The 14,874-nt window shown below is 45.4% G+C and overlaps 1 long non-coding RNA gene across 9 annotated transcripts in view; it reads left to right on the forward strand.

Annotated features, from left to right (window-relative positions):
• The window catches only part of LOC311428387, a 432,091-nt gene that overhangs the window by 250,373 nt on the left and 166,844 nt on the right, over window positions 1-14,874 (forward strand). For all 9 annotated transcript variants that reach the window (XR_014687677.1, XR_014687678.1, XR_014687679.1 and 6 more), the window contains exons 4-5: window positions 13,418-13,464; window positions 13,555-13,691. This is a non-coding gene — a long non-coding RNA (uncharacterized lncRNA). The remainder of the gene's footprint in view (window positions 1-13,417; window positions 13,465-13,554; window positions 13,692-14,874) is intronic.

Consider the following 14,874-nt stretch of genomic DNA (forward strand, 5'->3'; position numbering starts at 1 on the left):
CTTCTGTTTTTTTAGCGTTTTCTTCTGTTTTTGGGGTGGTCCCATTCTTTTTTGGGGTGTTTTTGACATATTTTGGGGTCTCCGTTGGGTTTTGTTGGGTTCTTGTTGTTCATCATGGTGAAAACGTGTAAATTGTGGGTATTGGAGAACATCAGGTAGGTTTAGGGGGACTTTTGGGGTGGATCAACGGCTTTTAGGGTTTTCTTTCGGTTTTGGGGGTGATCCCGCTTTTTTTTGTGGTGTTTTTGACGTGTTTTGGGGTTTCCGTTGCGTTTCGTTGATTTCCTAATGTGTTTTAAGTTTGTTGGGAGTGGACTTTGGGATTTGGAGAACATCAGGTAGGTTTAGTGTGTTTTTGGGGTGGATCTATGTTTTTTGGGGTTTTCTTTCTTTTTTAGGGGTTATCCTGTTCTTGTTTGGGGTGTTTTCGACTTGTTTTGGGGTCTCCGTTGGGTTTTAGTTGGATTCTCGTTGGTCGTTAAGGTAAATGGGAGTGGATTGTGGGTTTTGAAGAAGATCAGGTGAGTTTAGGGTGGTTTTGCGGGGAAATTCATAGTGTTTGGTGTTTTTTCTTCTGATCCAGTTCTTTTTTTGGGTGTTTTTGAGGTGTTTTTGGGGTTTCCGTTGGGTTTCGTTGAGTTCCTAATGGGTTTTATGGTGGTTGGGAGTGGACATTTGGATTTGGAGAACATCAGGTACGTTTAGAGTGGTTTTGGGATTGGATCCGTGCTTTTTGGGGTTTTCTTTCGTTTTGGGGGGTGATCCTGTTCTTGTTTGGGGTGTTTTGGACGTGTTTTGGGTTCTCCGTTGGGTTTCGTTGTGTTTTCCGTGGTCATCATGGTGGAAAAGTGTAAATTGTGGGTTTTGGAGAACATCAGGTAGGTTTAGGGGGACTTTTGGGGTGGATTCATGGTATTTGGGGTTTTCTTCTGTTTTTTTTGGGGGGGTGATCGAATTCATTTTTGGGGTGTTTTTGACGTGTTTTGGGGTCTCCGTTGGGTTTTGCTGGGTTCTTGTTGGTCATCATGTTGGAAAAGTGTAAATTGCGGGTTTTGGAGAACATCAGGTAGGTTTACTGTCTTTTTGGGGTGGATCTATGCTTTTGGGGGATTTTCTTCCAGTTTTGGGGGTGATTCCGTTCTTGTTTGGGGTGTTTTTGACGTGTTTTGTGGTCTCTGTTTTGTTTCGTTGTGTTTTCCTTGTTCATTTTGGTGGAAAAGGCTGAATAGTGGGTTTTGGAGAACATCAGGTAGGTTTAGGGTGGTTTTGGGATTTGATCCGTGCTTTTTGGGGATTTTGTTCCAGTTTTGGGGGTGATTCCGTTCTTGTTTGTGGTGTTTTTGATGTGTTTTGGGTTCTCCGTTGGGTTTCGTTGGGTTTTCCGTTGGCATCATGGTGGAAAAGGGTAAATTGTGGGTTTTGGAGAACATCAGGTAGGTTTAGGGGGACTTTTGGGGTGGATTCATGGTATTTGTTTTTTTTTTTCTGTTTTTCTGGGGTGATCCCGTTCTTTTTTGGTGTGTTTTTGATGTGTTTTGGGGTCTCCGTTGGGTTTTGTTGGTTTCTTGTTGGTCATCATGTTGGAAAAGTGTAAATTGTGGGTTTTGGAGAATATCAGGTGAGTTTAAGTTTTTCTGGGTGGTGAATCTATGGTTTTGGTTGAATTCTTCTGTTTTTTTAGCGTTTTCTTCTGTTTTTGGGGTGGTCCCATTCTTTTTTGGGGTGTTTTTGACATATTTTGGGGTCTCCGTTGGTTTTTGTTGGGTTCTTGTTGTTCATCATGGTGAAAACGTGTAAATTGTGGGTATTGGAGAACATCAGGTAGGTTTAGGGGGACTTTTGGGGTGGATCAACGGCTTTTAGGGTTTTCTTTCGGTTTTGGGGGTGATCCCGCTTTTTTTTGTGGTGTTTTTGACGTGTTTTGGGGTTTTTTGTTGCGTTTCGTTGATTTCCTAATGTGTTTTAAATTTGTTGGGAGTGGACTTTGGGATTTGGAGAACATCAGGTAGGTTTAGTGTGTTTTTGGGGTGGATCTATGTTTTTTGGGGTTTTCTTTCTTTTTTAGGGGTTATCCTGTTCTTGTTTGGGGTGTTTTTGACTTGTTTTGGGGTCTCCGTTGGGTTTTCGTTGGATTCTCGTTGGTCGTTAAGGTAAATGGGAGTGGATTGTGGGTTTTGAAGAAGATCAGGTGAGTTTAGGGTGGTTTTGCGGGGAAATTCATAGTTTTTGGTGTTTTTTCTTCTGATTCAGTTCTTTTTTGGGGTGTTTTTGCGGTGTTTTTGGGGTTTCCGTTGGGTTTCGTTGAGTTCCTAATGGGTTTTATGGTGGTTGGGAGTGGACATTTGGATTTGGAGAACATCAGGTACGTTTAGAGTGGTTTTGGGATTGGATCCGTGCTTTTTGGGGTTTTCTTTGGTTTTGGGGGTGATCCTGTTCTTGTTTGGGGTGTTTTGGACGTGTTTTGGGTTCTCCGTTGGGTTTCGTTGTGTTTTCCGTGGTCATCATGGTGGAAAAGTGTAAATTGTGGGTTTTGGAGAACATCAGGTAGGTTTATGAGGACTTTTGGGGCAGATTCATGGTTTTTAGGGTTTTCTTCTGTTTTTTCTAGTTATCCAGTTGTTTTTCGGCGTGTTTTTGACGTGTTTTGGGGTCTCCGTTGGGTTTCATTGGGTTTCTCGTGGTCATCATGGTGGAAAAGTGTAAATAGTGGGTTTTGGAGAACATCAGGTAGGTTTTGGGGGACTTTTGGGGTGGATTCATGATATATGGGGTTTTCTTCTGTTTTTTTTTGGGGGGGGGGTGATCCAATTAATTTTTGGTGTGTTTTGGACGTGTTTTGGGGTCTCCGTTGGGTTTCGTTGGGTTTTCCGTGGTCATCATGGTGGAAAAGTGTAAATTGTGGGTTTTGGAGAACATCAGGTAGATTTAGGGTGTTTTTGGAGTGGATCTATGGTTTTGGGGGATTTTGTTCCAGTTTTGGGGTGATCCCGTTCTTTTTTGGGGTGTTTCTGACATGTTTTGGGTTCTCCGTTGGGTTTCATTGGGTTTTCCGTGGTCATCATGGTGGAAAAGTGTAAATAGTGGGTTTTGGAGAACATCAGGTAGGTTTAGGGGGACTTTTGGGGTGGATTCACGATATATGGTGTTTTCTTCTGTTTTTTTTTTTGGGGGGGGGGCTTATCCAATTCATTTTTGGGGTGTTTTTTACGTGTTTTGGGGTCTCCATTGGGTTTCGTTGTGTTTTCCGTGGTCATCATGGATGAAAAGGGTAAATTTGTGGGATTTGGAGAACATCAGGTAGGTTTAGGTTGGTTTTGGGATTGGATCTGTGCTTTTTGGGGATTTTCTTCCAGTTTATGGGTGATCCCTTTCTTTTTTGGGGTGTTTTTGACGTGTTTTGGTGTCTCCTTTTGGGTTTTCGTTTGGTTCATGTTGGTCATCATGGTGAAAATTGTAAATTCTTTGGGGGGGAATTTTCTTCCAGTTTTGGGGGTGATCCCGTTCTTTTTTGGGGTGTTTTTGACATGTTTTGGTGTCTCTGTTGGGTTTCGTTGCGTTTTCTGTTGTCATGGTGGTGGAAAAGTGTAAATTGTGGGTTTTGGAGAACTTCAGGTAGGTTTAGGCTTTTTTTGGGGTGGATCTATTTTTGGGGGGTTTTCTTTCGTTTTGGGGGGTTATCCCATTCTTTTTTGGGGTGTTTTTGACGTGTTTTGAGGTCTCCATTTGTTTTTTTTGGGTTTCCATTGGGTTTTCTGGTGGTTGGGAGTGGATTGTACATTTAGGAAAACATCAGGTAGGTTTAACGGTTTTTTGGGTTGTTAAATCACTTTTTTTCTTCTGATTCGGTTCGCTTTTGGGGTGTTTTTGACGTGTTTTGTGGTTTCCGTTGCGTTTCGTTGAGTTTTGACAAATTGACAAATCCTTGAAGTCCCTTTTGATTGCTCACAGGCTATGCGTTGCCACTCCTTCTCCTCCCAGATATAGGACGAGCAATCGGTAATAGTCTGACGGTTGAACCAAGCTGGGAAGCCTCCTTGTGATGTCCTAACCCAGGCCCTAGGAAGGCAGCAGATTTCCCTTAGAGGAGGGTCCCTTCTACATATTGGACCCTCTGTTCCGCTGATTGATAAATCACCCACAACTAAAACTCACCTTTTCTTCCTGCTGCCTGTGGTCACTATACGGGGGGGTTGGCTTTTCCAACCCTGCCAATATCTCTGGTGGAGAGGGATTATAGCCTTTTCCATCCATCGATTGCCTTTCGGCCTCCAGGGCCTTATACCTGTTGCGCAGGTCTACCTGATAGTGTGATATGGTTGAGATTTTGATAAAATTGCAAACACAAACATTAAAGTGATTACTGGTATCTACCACAGCATTATCTACAACTATAGAATCACAATGACTTCTCATGCAAACACAACCTTTCCCAATATATACAAGTACAGTATCAAGGGTTTCATTAGGATATATCTCAACGTGTCAAATATTTTGCTCAGTGTCAAGACAAATGTCTTGGGATTCCAGCGTGTTACTTTCACAGATGGAACTTTTTTGTTCACGCACAATGCATGCATTTACATCAATTGTTTGCCACTTTCCTCCCTTTTGATGGGCCCACACTTTATGCCCTTTAGTATAAAGTATAGTTCCATTATGATTGAGTCCTAATGCAATGATTGGCTATACATTGTATACGGTGGCATTACTTATAGTAAGTATAAAGGACACAATTTGATCATTTTCTGCATAAAGGGTAAAGTTGACTAATTGCAACCATGCTTGAAAATCTTTTTCAAATTCTGAAGCATTATCCCAAATAAATTTTCGAATTTCAGTGGGCAAAGTTCCTCCTTGTCCCTGTCTCTAATAATAGCTGCTGCTAAAGATTGTATACATTACTGCGTTTGGATACAGCTCCAAGCAAGGGAGGTATTGCCTTGGCTTTTTCCAAGGGCATGTACAATTAATTGATGGTATAGAAGCCATTGCTTTGCTAAAGACAATAAGGATGATTTTTATTGGATGATCGAGTTACTGTAGTCAGAAACTAAACCTAACCCTAACCTAACCCTAACACTAACCCAACCCTAAACCTAACCCTAACCCTAACGGCTGCCCGCGGATCTAAACCTAACGCTCAAACCCTAATCCTAACCCTAACCCTAACCCTAACCCGAACACTAAAGCTAAACCTAACCCTAACCCTTACCCTAAACCTAACCCTAACGTAACCCTAACCCTAACCCTAACACTATTCCTAACACTAACCCTAACCCTAACCCTAACCCTAATCCAAACAGAACCCTAAACCTTACCCTAACCCTAACCCTAAACCTAACCCTAACCCTAAACCTAAACCTAAACCTAACCTAACCCTAACCCTAACCCTAACCCTAAACCTAACCCTAACCCTAACCCTAACCCTAACCTTAACCCTAACCCTAACCCTAACCCTAACCCTAATCCTAACACTAACAACCCTAACCCTCTAACCCTAACCCTAACACTAACCCCTAACCCTAACCCTAATCCTAACCCTAACCCTAACCCCTAACCCTAGCCCTAACCCTAACAATAACCCCCAACCCCAACCCTCACCCGAAACCCTAACTCTAGCCCCAGCCCTAGCCCCTAACCCTAACCCTAGTTCCCGAGAACTACATCTCCCGGTACGCTCTGGGCATTCAACATGGCTTCCCGGAAATCCCGAATCCAAAAACTACATTTCCCGGCATACTCTGGGTACGCAACATGGCCTCCCGAAAGTCTGGAGTCCCGAGAACTACATCTCCCGGCATGCTCTGGGCACACAACATGGCCTCCCAGTGCCGGAAAACTACACCTACCAGCATTCCCCGCACAGCCAGCATGGCCAATCACAGGCCGAGTGCTCGAGAACTGCATTTACCAGCACTCACTGGAACCCTCACCGCCCTTACAAAAAAAGCCTCAAGCCCTAACATCCAAAAAACCTCAAAACCCCTACAGACCTAACCCAAACTATTTACCACACTAAACCCCTGAAGACCTATGCCTAAAACCCCCAACCCAAAATCTTAGGATGCTCAAAACCCAAACCCAACCCAAAACGTTAGGAATGCTCAAAGCCCTAGCCCAAAAACTTAGGGCGCTCCAAACCCTAACCCCAAAACATTAAGACGCAAAAAACCCTAACCCAAAAACTTAGGGTAATACACCATAAATGTTTGTTCATTGTCTTTTGTATTATAAAAACAAGGAGTTCTGTTTGAGGAGCGGGAGTTGCGAAAGCTCCCTGCTGAAGTAAGGAGCTGCATAATGCTTGCCTAGACACTATGAAAATTCTTTTGCTTAATTTTCTTTTTAAAGAGATTTAAATTCTTAAAAATTCTTTTCCGCGCAACAGTGCGCGCAGTCGCAGAATATACCAGGATGCGTAATCCCGGAATTAGCAAGATATAAAAAGGGACCTTGGCGGGGGTGAGGTGCGTGCCGTTGGCGGAGCTGAGACTCCCCGGCTGCCCAGTGCTGTTTTGCTTGATGTTTGCTTTCTCAATAAATTCCTTTCTATGATTAATACAATGCTCTCTGAAAATTAATTAAGGGGGAAACTTATAACACTTTGGACGCTCAAAACCCAAACCCAAAAACTTTGGACGCTCAAAACCCTATCCCGAAAACACTAGGACGCTCCAAACCCTATCCCGAAAACAGGACGCTCCAAGCCCTAACCCAAAAACATTCGGACGCTCAAAACCCAAACCCAAAACATTAAGATGCTCCAAACCCTATCCGGAAAACATTAGGAAGCTCAAAGACCTATCCCAAAAACTTAGGACGCTCAAAACCCTATCCTGGAAACACTGAGATGCTCAGAACCCTATCCTGAAAATTTAGGACGCTCCAAACCCTAACCCAAAAACATTAGGACGCTCAAAGCCCCAACCCAAAACACTAGGACGCTCCAAACCCTATCCTGGAAACATTAAGATGCTCAAAACCCTATCCTGAAAACTGAGGATGCTCATTACCCAGACCCAAAATATTAAGATGCTCAAAACCCTAACCCAACTACTTAGGATGCTTGAAAGCCGATCCCAAAAAATTAGGGCACACAAAAGCCTAACCCCCAAAATTAAGATGCTCAAAATCCAAACCCCCAAAATTAGGATACTCAAAACCCTGGACCTGGAGAACCTAACCTGAAAAAAAAAAAAAAAAAAAAAGATCTTAAAACCCTAACCGTAAATAACTGACCAAAAATAAAACCTTAGGACTCTAACCCTAAAAAACATATCAACACTACAACCCAAAAAACTCTAATACCCTAACACGCTAACCCTGAAACCCTTAAAACCCTAACCCCCAAATCCTTAAAACCCTAACCGTTAAAACTCCAACCCTAAAAACCTTAAAATCCTAAACATAAACCCTGAAACCCCTTACCCTGAAACCCAACCCTAGTGCCCAATCCCTGAAACCTTAAAACCCTGAATCAATCTGTAGCAAATAGCATAGGCTGAGTCGAGGATCTCAGTACAGTAGCATTATTATTCGAGATTACAATGGCGGGTGTCCCACAAGCAGGAGGGTGCCTACTAATTCCATACACAGTTTATACACTTTTTTTTTCTGCCGAGGACTGGGACCCTCCCCTGTTTCCCCTTTAACTGTGCTATTCAAGGTTCATAATCTAGCTGGTGCTTCACAGAAAATACACAGCTGCTGGCCTGTTACAAGTCACATTTCTTTTGAGGTTTTTACTCTTTGAGGTGGTAATGTTTCTTACGCCGTGATTTCCACCTAATTGCTGTAAGGATTCTGGTTGTCTGCGTTTTACAAGCTTGTCTGTTATAATAAATAAAAGTCCCAAATAGGATTACGATCAAAGTTTACAATTCACTGAATGAATAGAGGTAAGCAAACAGTGCTGGGTACGCCGGGAGTCTCTGCTCCACCAAGACGCGCACCAGTTATACACCAGTTACCTCCCTTAAGGGATATAGAGAAGCCCTCTCAGATACGTCCGTCCTACTTCTCCTGCATGCGGCCGGAGGTCAATCTAATTCTGGTGCTGTTGGTGGTGGAAGCTGGGGCAACGGTGGTACTGGTGGCGATACCACAGCCACCGGAGGGGGAGCTGCCGGGGGTGGATTGTTAGGATATGGAGGTGGTAGCTTATCCAACGGCTCACGTTTATCTTCTTTTTCTTTTTCATGTTCTTCTTGTTCTTCAAATTTCTTACCTGCTTTTAGTGTAAATATTGAGGCTGGAAAAGGACGTGAAGTCCTCCTGATCCATAATCCTGCATAATCACTTTCTTCCTGGCTAAAAGCTTCCTTTGAATTAACATGGATATTTAAGGCCTGGCAAATCCAGTCTTCGAAGGATCCAAAAACAGGCCAAAAGACATGTAGTCTTAAAGGCTCCTTTGGCCATTCTGTCACACAATCCTGGACCATTTTTAATTTACTTTTTCCTTTTCTGGGGTCCCTATCATTCCAATTTCGAATCGTTATTCCTAATGGACTTTCTGGTGGTATGACTGGTAATTTGCTCCCTTTCTTCTGGTCTCTGGTCTTCGATTTTGTCTGACCCATCTAGGAATTTTACTATGGCAATTCCCACAGCCCTTGGTTACCTTAGTAAGAGTGTCTTGCAGGGGGTCGAGGACCTATCACACACCCACAAATCCTATAGGAATCCCTTCGGTCCTTCACCAGCCAAGTCCCTCACGGGAGATTGAAAACGCGGTTAGAAGACCTCCACAATCGCTTCGGAACTAAGTTCCATCCCAGTCACACTCTTACACACACAGGCAACCGAACCCCACCCAACCGAACGGTATACGCTTTAAATGCTTACGACTCCGTCATCTTCGTTCGGATCTTCACACACACAATTACGGGCAAAATATAGTGCTGCAGCTGGCAAGGGAGCTGAAAAAAAGAATCAGAAACTTTGCTTACCTTTATTCAGGTTTAAGATGCCATTAGTTCCGACCTGACTCAAACAGCAGCCACCAAATGGTGGGGGTGCCTCTCCTAGATCAAACCAGAAATCAGGAACCAAAGCCCTCCCGGACGAGCGCCCACTTGTAATAAATGACTGGGTCATTTGATTGGGCCAGGAGTCTCTGCTCCACCAAGACGCACACAAGTTACATCAGGCGGCTGGTTTTTATGCTGCTAGGCTAATACATATTCATTACTACTTCTACAAAAGGCAGGGTTATTCTAATTAGTTCCCAGAATCCAAACCCTCCCACTGGTGCAGGCGTTATCAGTCTCCGGTGGTCCCTCTGGGGGCCGCTCGTACTGAAGGCTCGTAGTCTTCCTCCCAGGCTTTTCTCTTGTCCATCTCCTTTGTCCATCTTGGCTGGATGGCAGACACTTGCATAGTGTCCCATCAACAGTTGTAATAGTTAGCAGTTATTCTGAAACCCCTTTGTTCTCTTATCCCCTATTGACCCGAATTGATGGACCATTCCTTTGCAAGATACAAGAACTATATACATTAACCACTCTGGTTTTCTCAGACTTTTCATCATATCATGCGGCCCTAGCATTGTTCCATATTGACACGAATCAGATGAACTCATTTCACACTGTTAAGCTGTCTTATCACTGCAAGCATATCTCAATACCACCTTCCTTCCCTCTACAGGATGTAACTGCGCAAAAACAACATTTTTATTCCCACAACCTTGATCCCCTTACCCTGAAGTCCTTATTCCCCTTAAACATAGCAACTCTAACCACAACCCTAACCCTTATTATCAACCCCCTAACGCTAATGACACTGACCTTAATCCAAACCCCAAACCGCCCCTAACCCCAGACAACCAACAACGAAACACACACACACAAAGATGGAAACTACAAAAAAGGCAAAACCCACGATACAGGCCCCAAATCACAAATACGCAACCAAAATGCTACAGAAAAGCCCCAGATGCAGGCCCCAAATGCTACTGCTAGGCCTCAAAAGCTCAAGATGCATCCCAAAGCAAAAATGCAGGCCCCAAACGTTACAGAAAAGCCCCCAAACCCAGGCTGCACAAGTCTACAAGCAGGCCCCAAACTGCCAACAGAAGCAGGCACCAACCACACCCAGATGCAGACCCCAACTGCCCACAAGCAGCTCCTACCCCACCACCCCCTCCCAAGAACTGGACTCCACCCAGACACTGGCCCAAGACCCAGGCCCGCCCCCCACCACCCCCCCTACCATCCCCCCCGACACAGGTGTACAAGCAGCTCACAACCCGCCCCTTCAGAGACCGGTCCCACTCCCCCCACCCCCCCCAAGACATGGGATGCGGAGGTGTACAACCAACTCCCAACTCCCTCCCCCTCAAAGGGAGGCCCCAAAGACCCCCAAATGGAGGCTCCTAGAGTGAACAAACAGCTCCCAACTTCCCCAGGCACAGGCCCACCCCCCCCCCCCAAACACAGGCCACAGAGGTGTATAAACAGCCCAGACCCCCCTCCAAGACCATGGCCCCTATAGTGTACAAGCAGCTCCCAACCACCCACAGATGCAGGCCCCAACCTTTCTCAAAAGGGAGGCACCTAGAATGCACAAGCAACTCCCAACCCCCCTAAACATAGGTCCAAAAGTGCACAAGCAGCTCCCAACCCCCCTCAAATACAGACCCCAAAAGTGTACAAGTAGCTCCCCCCCAGAGACAGGACCCAAAGGTGTACAACCAGTTCCCAACACCCCTGAGACACAGGCCCCAGCCGCCCCCCCAGACACAGCGACCCAAATTCTACAAGCAGCTCCCAACCCCTGCCAGGCAGGCCCCCTACCCTATACAAGCAGCTCCCAACCCTCCCCTCCCCCCCCGAGGGAGGCCCCCAAGCCCCCCACAAACACAGGCCCCTACAGTGTACAGGCAGCTCCCAGCCACCCCCAGATGCTGGCCCCAAAGTTGTACAAACAGCTCCCAGCCACCCTGCAGAAACAGATTCCTACATTGTACAAGCAGTTCCCAGCCCGCTAGACACAGGCCCTGACCCCCCACACATGCAGGCCCCAAAGGTGTACAAGCAGCTCCCACCCCTCCCCCAGACGCAGGTCCCAAGCCCCCCCCCCAAACACAGGCCCCTACAACCAGCACCCAACCCCCTACCCCCGATGCCAGGCCCAAAGGTGTAGAAGCAGCTCCAAACCTCCTCCCTCAACCCAGGCTCCAACAGTGTACAAGCACCTCCCAACCAACCCTCCCCTTCCGCCCCCCCCCCCCCCCCCCCCCAACACAGGCTCCAAAGGAATACAAAGAGCTCCCACCCCTCCCCCAGATGCTGGTCTCAACCCCCCCCCCCGCCCCCAGAAGCAGGCCCCAAAGGTGTAGAGTCAGCTCCCAACCCCCTCAATGCTGGCCCCAAGGGTCTACAAGCAGCTCCCCCCTTGCCCTCAGATACCAGCCCCCAGACACAGACCCCAAAAGCCTAATCACAGGCCCTGAACTCTAGAGGCAGGCTCCAAAACCCAGGACAAAGCCCCAGTGGTTCGAGACAGGGCCCAAATCCCAGACACAGGCCCCAAACGCTAAACATATGCCAAAAGAAGTATTAGTGCTGGTGCCAAATGTTACAGACAGGCCCAAAAGCCCGAGATGCTCAAGGCTGAGACGTAACTTGGCTTTCTGAATTACTGGAAAGCAGCTTTCATTCTCAGATAATTCTGTGCAGCACCCTTACATTTATCCTAACCCTTACCCTTACCCTTACACAAACCCTTACTCTAACCTTTACCGTGACCCGTACCCTTAACCTTACCTTTACCCTTAACCTAACCCTAAACCTTAAACCTTACCGTAAAGCTTACCCTTTCTGCTACACTTACCCTTAGCCTAAATCTAAACCTTACACTTACCCTTAGCCTAACCCTCATCCTTACCATTACCCATACCCTTATTCTTACCCTTACCCTAACCCTTACCTTTACACTTACAGTTACCATTAACCTTACCCTAACACTTATCCTTAACCTAACCCTTACCCTAAACCTTACCCCAACCCTTACCCTGACCCTTACATTAACCGAAACCCTTACCCTAAACCTTACACTTACACTTAACCTTAACCTTACCCTTAACATTCACCTAATACTTACGCATACGTTTTCCTGACTTTAACCCTAAAACTAACCCTAACCATTACCCTAACACTTAACCTTACCCTAACCCTAACCCTAACCCTTACTCTAACCCTTACCCTGACCTGTACCCTTACACTTACCCTTACTCTTATACTTACCCTAATTCTTACCCATACCATAACCCATACCCTAACACATATTTGTACCCTTAACCTTACCGTTACCCTTAACCTTACCCTTACCCTTACTCTATCCGTTACCCTTACGCTTAACCTTAACATAAACCTTACCCTTAACCTTACCATAAGCCATTGTAAGGGTTAGAGTAAGGGTTAGGGTAAGGGTGTTAGGGTAATGGTTAGGGTAAATTTTAGGCTTATGGTGAGGGAAACGTAAGGGTAAGGATTAGGTTAAGGTTAAGGGTAAGGTTAAGGTTAAGAGTAAGTGTAAGGTTTAGGATAAGGATTAGGGTTAATGTAAGGGTCAGGGTAAGGGTTGGGGTAAGGTTTAGGGTAAGGAGAAGAGTAAGGGTATGGTTAATGGTAAGGGTGAGGGTTAGGGTTAGGGTAAGGATAAGGGTAAGGTTTAGGGTAAGGGTAATGGTATGCAGAAGGGTAAGGGTAAGTGTAAGGGTAAGGGTAGGAGTAATTGAACGAGTAATTCCTAGGGTAACTGTAAGCGTAAGTGTACATTTAAGTGTTGTTGTATGGCTTATTGTAAGGGTAAGGTTAAGTGTTAGGGTAATGGTTATGGTTAATTATAGGGTTAGGGTGAGAAAAACGTAAGGTTAAGTATTAGCTAAAGGTTAAGTGTAAGGTTAATGTTAAGAGTAAGTGTAAGGTTTAGGGTAAGGGTTAGGGTTAATGTAAGGGTCAGGGTAAGGGTTGGGGTAAGGTTTAGGGTTAGGGTTAGGTTAAGGGTAAGGATTAGGGTAAGGGTAAGGTTATGGTTAAAGGAAAGAGTAAGGGTAAGGAAAAAGTAAAGGTAAGGATTTGGGTAATGGTAAGGGTGAGAAGGGTTAGGGTAAGGGTTACGGTAAGGGTTAGGTAACGCAGTGTACAACCTGGGACGTCACACGCAGAGCTGCCTCTGGCAAGGTGAGTGAGGAACAGATGTAGCAGTTGTTGTGTTGTAGGTCTCACTGTTCCTCTAGGCATCCCCTCTTTGTCTTTTAGAGGTGTTGTAGATGTTTGAAGAGGGTAGATTGAAGCATCTGCCTTGGGGGCTGGTAAGCGGCAGAGGTAAGGGAGCAGATGAGAGTAACTTACCTAGTTGTGCTGTGTCTTTGGATGCTGCATCGGCCTATGCGTTTCTTTTTCTTTCACAGGTGTCTCGCACAGGCTCAAAGGAGCAAACTGCACTCTGAAGAGCTGTGTAAGAAGAGGGGCTGGTCATGAGCTGGGTTGGAGCAGAACGACCAAGTAGCACAAGGTGACTATGAAAGGTGTCCGTCTTGCTTTGCAGGTGCCGTGGCAGGCTCTCCACAGAAGTGGATAAGGATATGAGATAAGGCCAGAGAGAGACAAGGAGCGGCACGTGCAGGGATGGTTTTGAAGCGCTGCGGTGGCTTACTCTTCTGTTCATCAGGTGCCACAGGCAAGGTGGGTTGTAACATCAGTCGTTATATTTGCATGAAAGCAGTTCACTTGAATGCCACAGTGCATCTGAGTAGGGTGTTCTAGCAAAACAAGCTTGTCTGGCACAGCGGTGCCTGATGGCAGTGTGTTTCCTCAGGTGAAGAGGTGCCTGAAGCCCCATCCTATCTAGCCTTGATTCAAAGATCGAAGCCGAAATTCCTTTAAGTGGTATATTCTTTATTGCAGCGCTGGATGGGGGAGGGGGGAGGGGGAGGGTGAGCGAACAGCTGCGTGGTGTTTAGCTGCCGGCCAGGTTAAACCACGACACACCTTTTACCCTAACATAATAATTCTGTGAAGGCATTAATGCTTGATTTAGAACTGAATACGTTGCCCCATAGCAATAAGAAATTTCACTTCCATTCCTCCCCTAGCTTCATTATAACCAGTGGAGGATCCGCTAGGGTAGATTCCCCAGGTCCCCGTTATTCCTGTTGAAATCAGGGGTTGATTACCCTAGGAAAAGGCTAGTCAATTTGTCCTCCAAAGCCAGGTCCAAACCGTTTTGTTTTATTTATTTATTTATTTATTTATTTATTTATTTATTTTCATTACATTTCAGAGTTGGTCCAAAAATTCCATAGGGCTTTCTTTTAGACCTTGTTGGAAGCATATTCTCAATTCCCAATTCATCCAGGTTTTAGTATTTACTTAACCGTTCATAATTTTCAGGATGATTCGGGTCTTAGTGGGGGTCGGTCGGGGAATGCAATTGTCCACAGTTCCCTGAACGGTCCCATCAGCAATCTGAGCTCGCACATGAACTCAGGTTGTTTTAAGAGTGTACCTCTTTTCTGTTTCTGTGACAACTCTCTCGGACCAATCATGGTCCCTTTGCCCTAAAGGGCTAACACCCATGATTTTAAGATCTCTGCCTCGGGCAGAGGCAGAACTATTAACATTCCTACATCCTCTTTCCCTGCTCATTCAACTTCAAACACCTTTAACACTTTCAACAACCCTTTTAACACTTCCTTTATCTTTCTCCAGCCTGTACTTCTCTAATGCCAACATCAAAGGTTCAGTCAGGGGCCAACTTAATTCCCTACCTTTTCCCACCAAGATGCTGAAACATCAGTATACAACATTTCATCCTGTTCTGCTTCTCAAAAAACAACATTAACTGTAGCAAAATATTATAGTTTAA

Source organism: Aythya ferina (genome assembly GCF_964211825.1).
Source record: "Aythya ferina genome assembly, contig: HAP1_SCAFFOLD_64, whole genome shotgun sequence".
Classification (NCBI taxonomy): domain Eukaryota; kingdom Metazoa; phylum Chordata; class Aves; order Anseriformes; family Anatidae; genus Aythya; species Aythya ferina.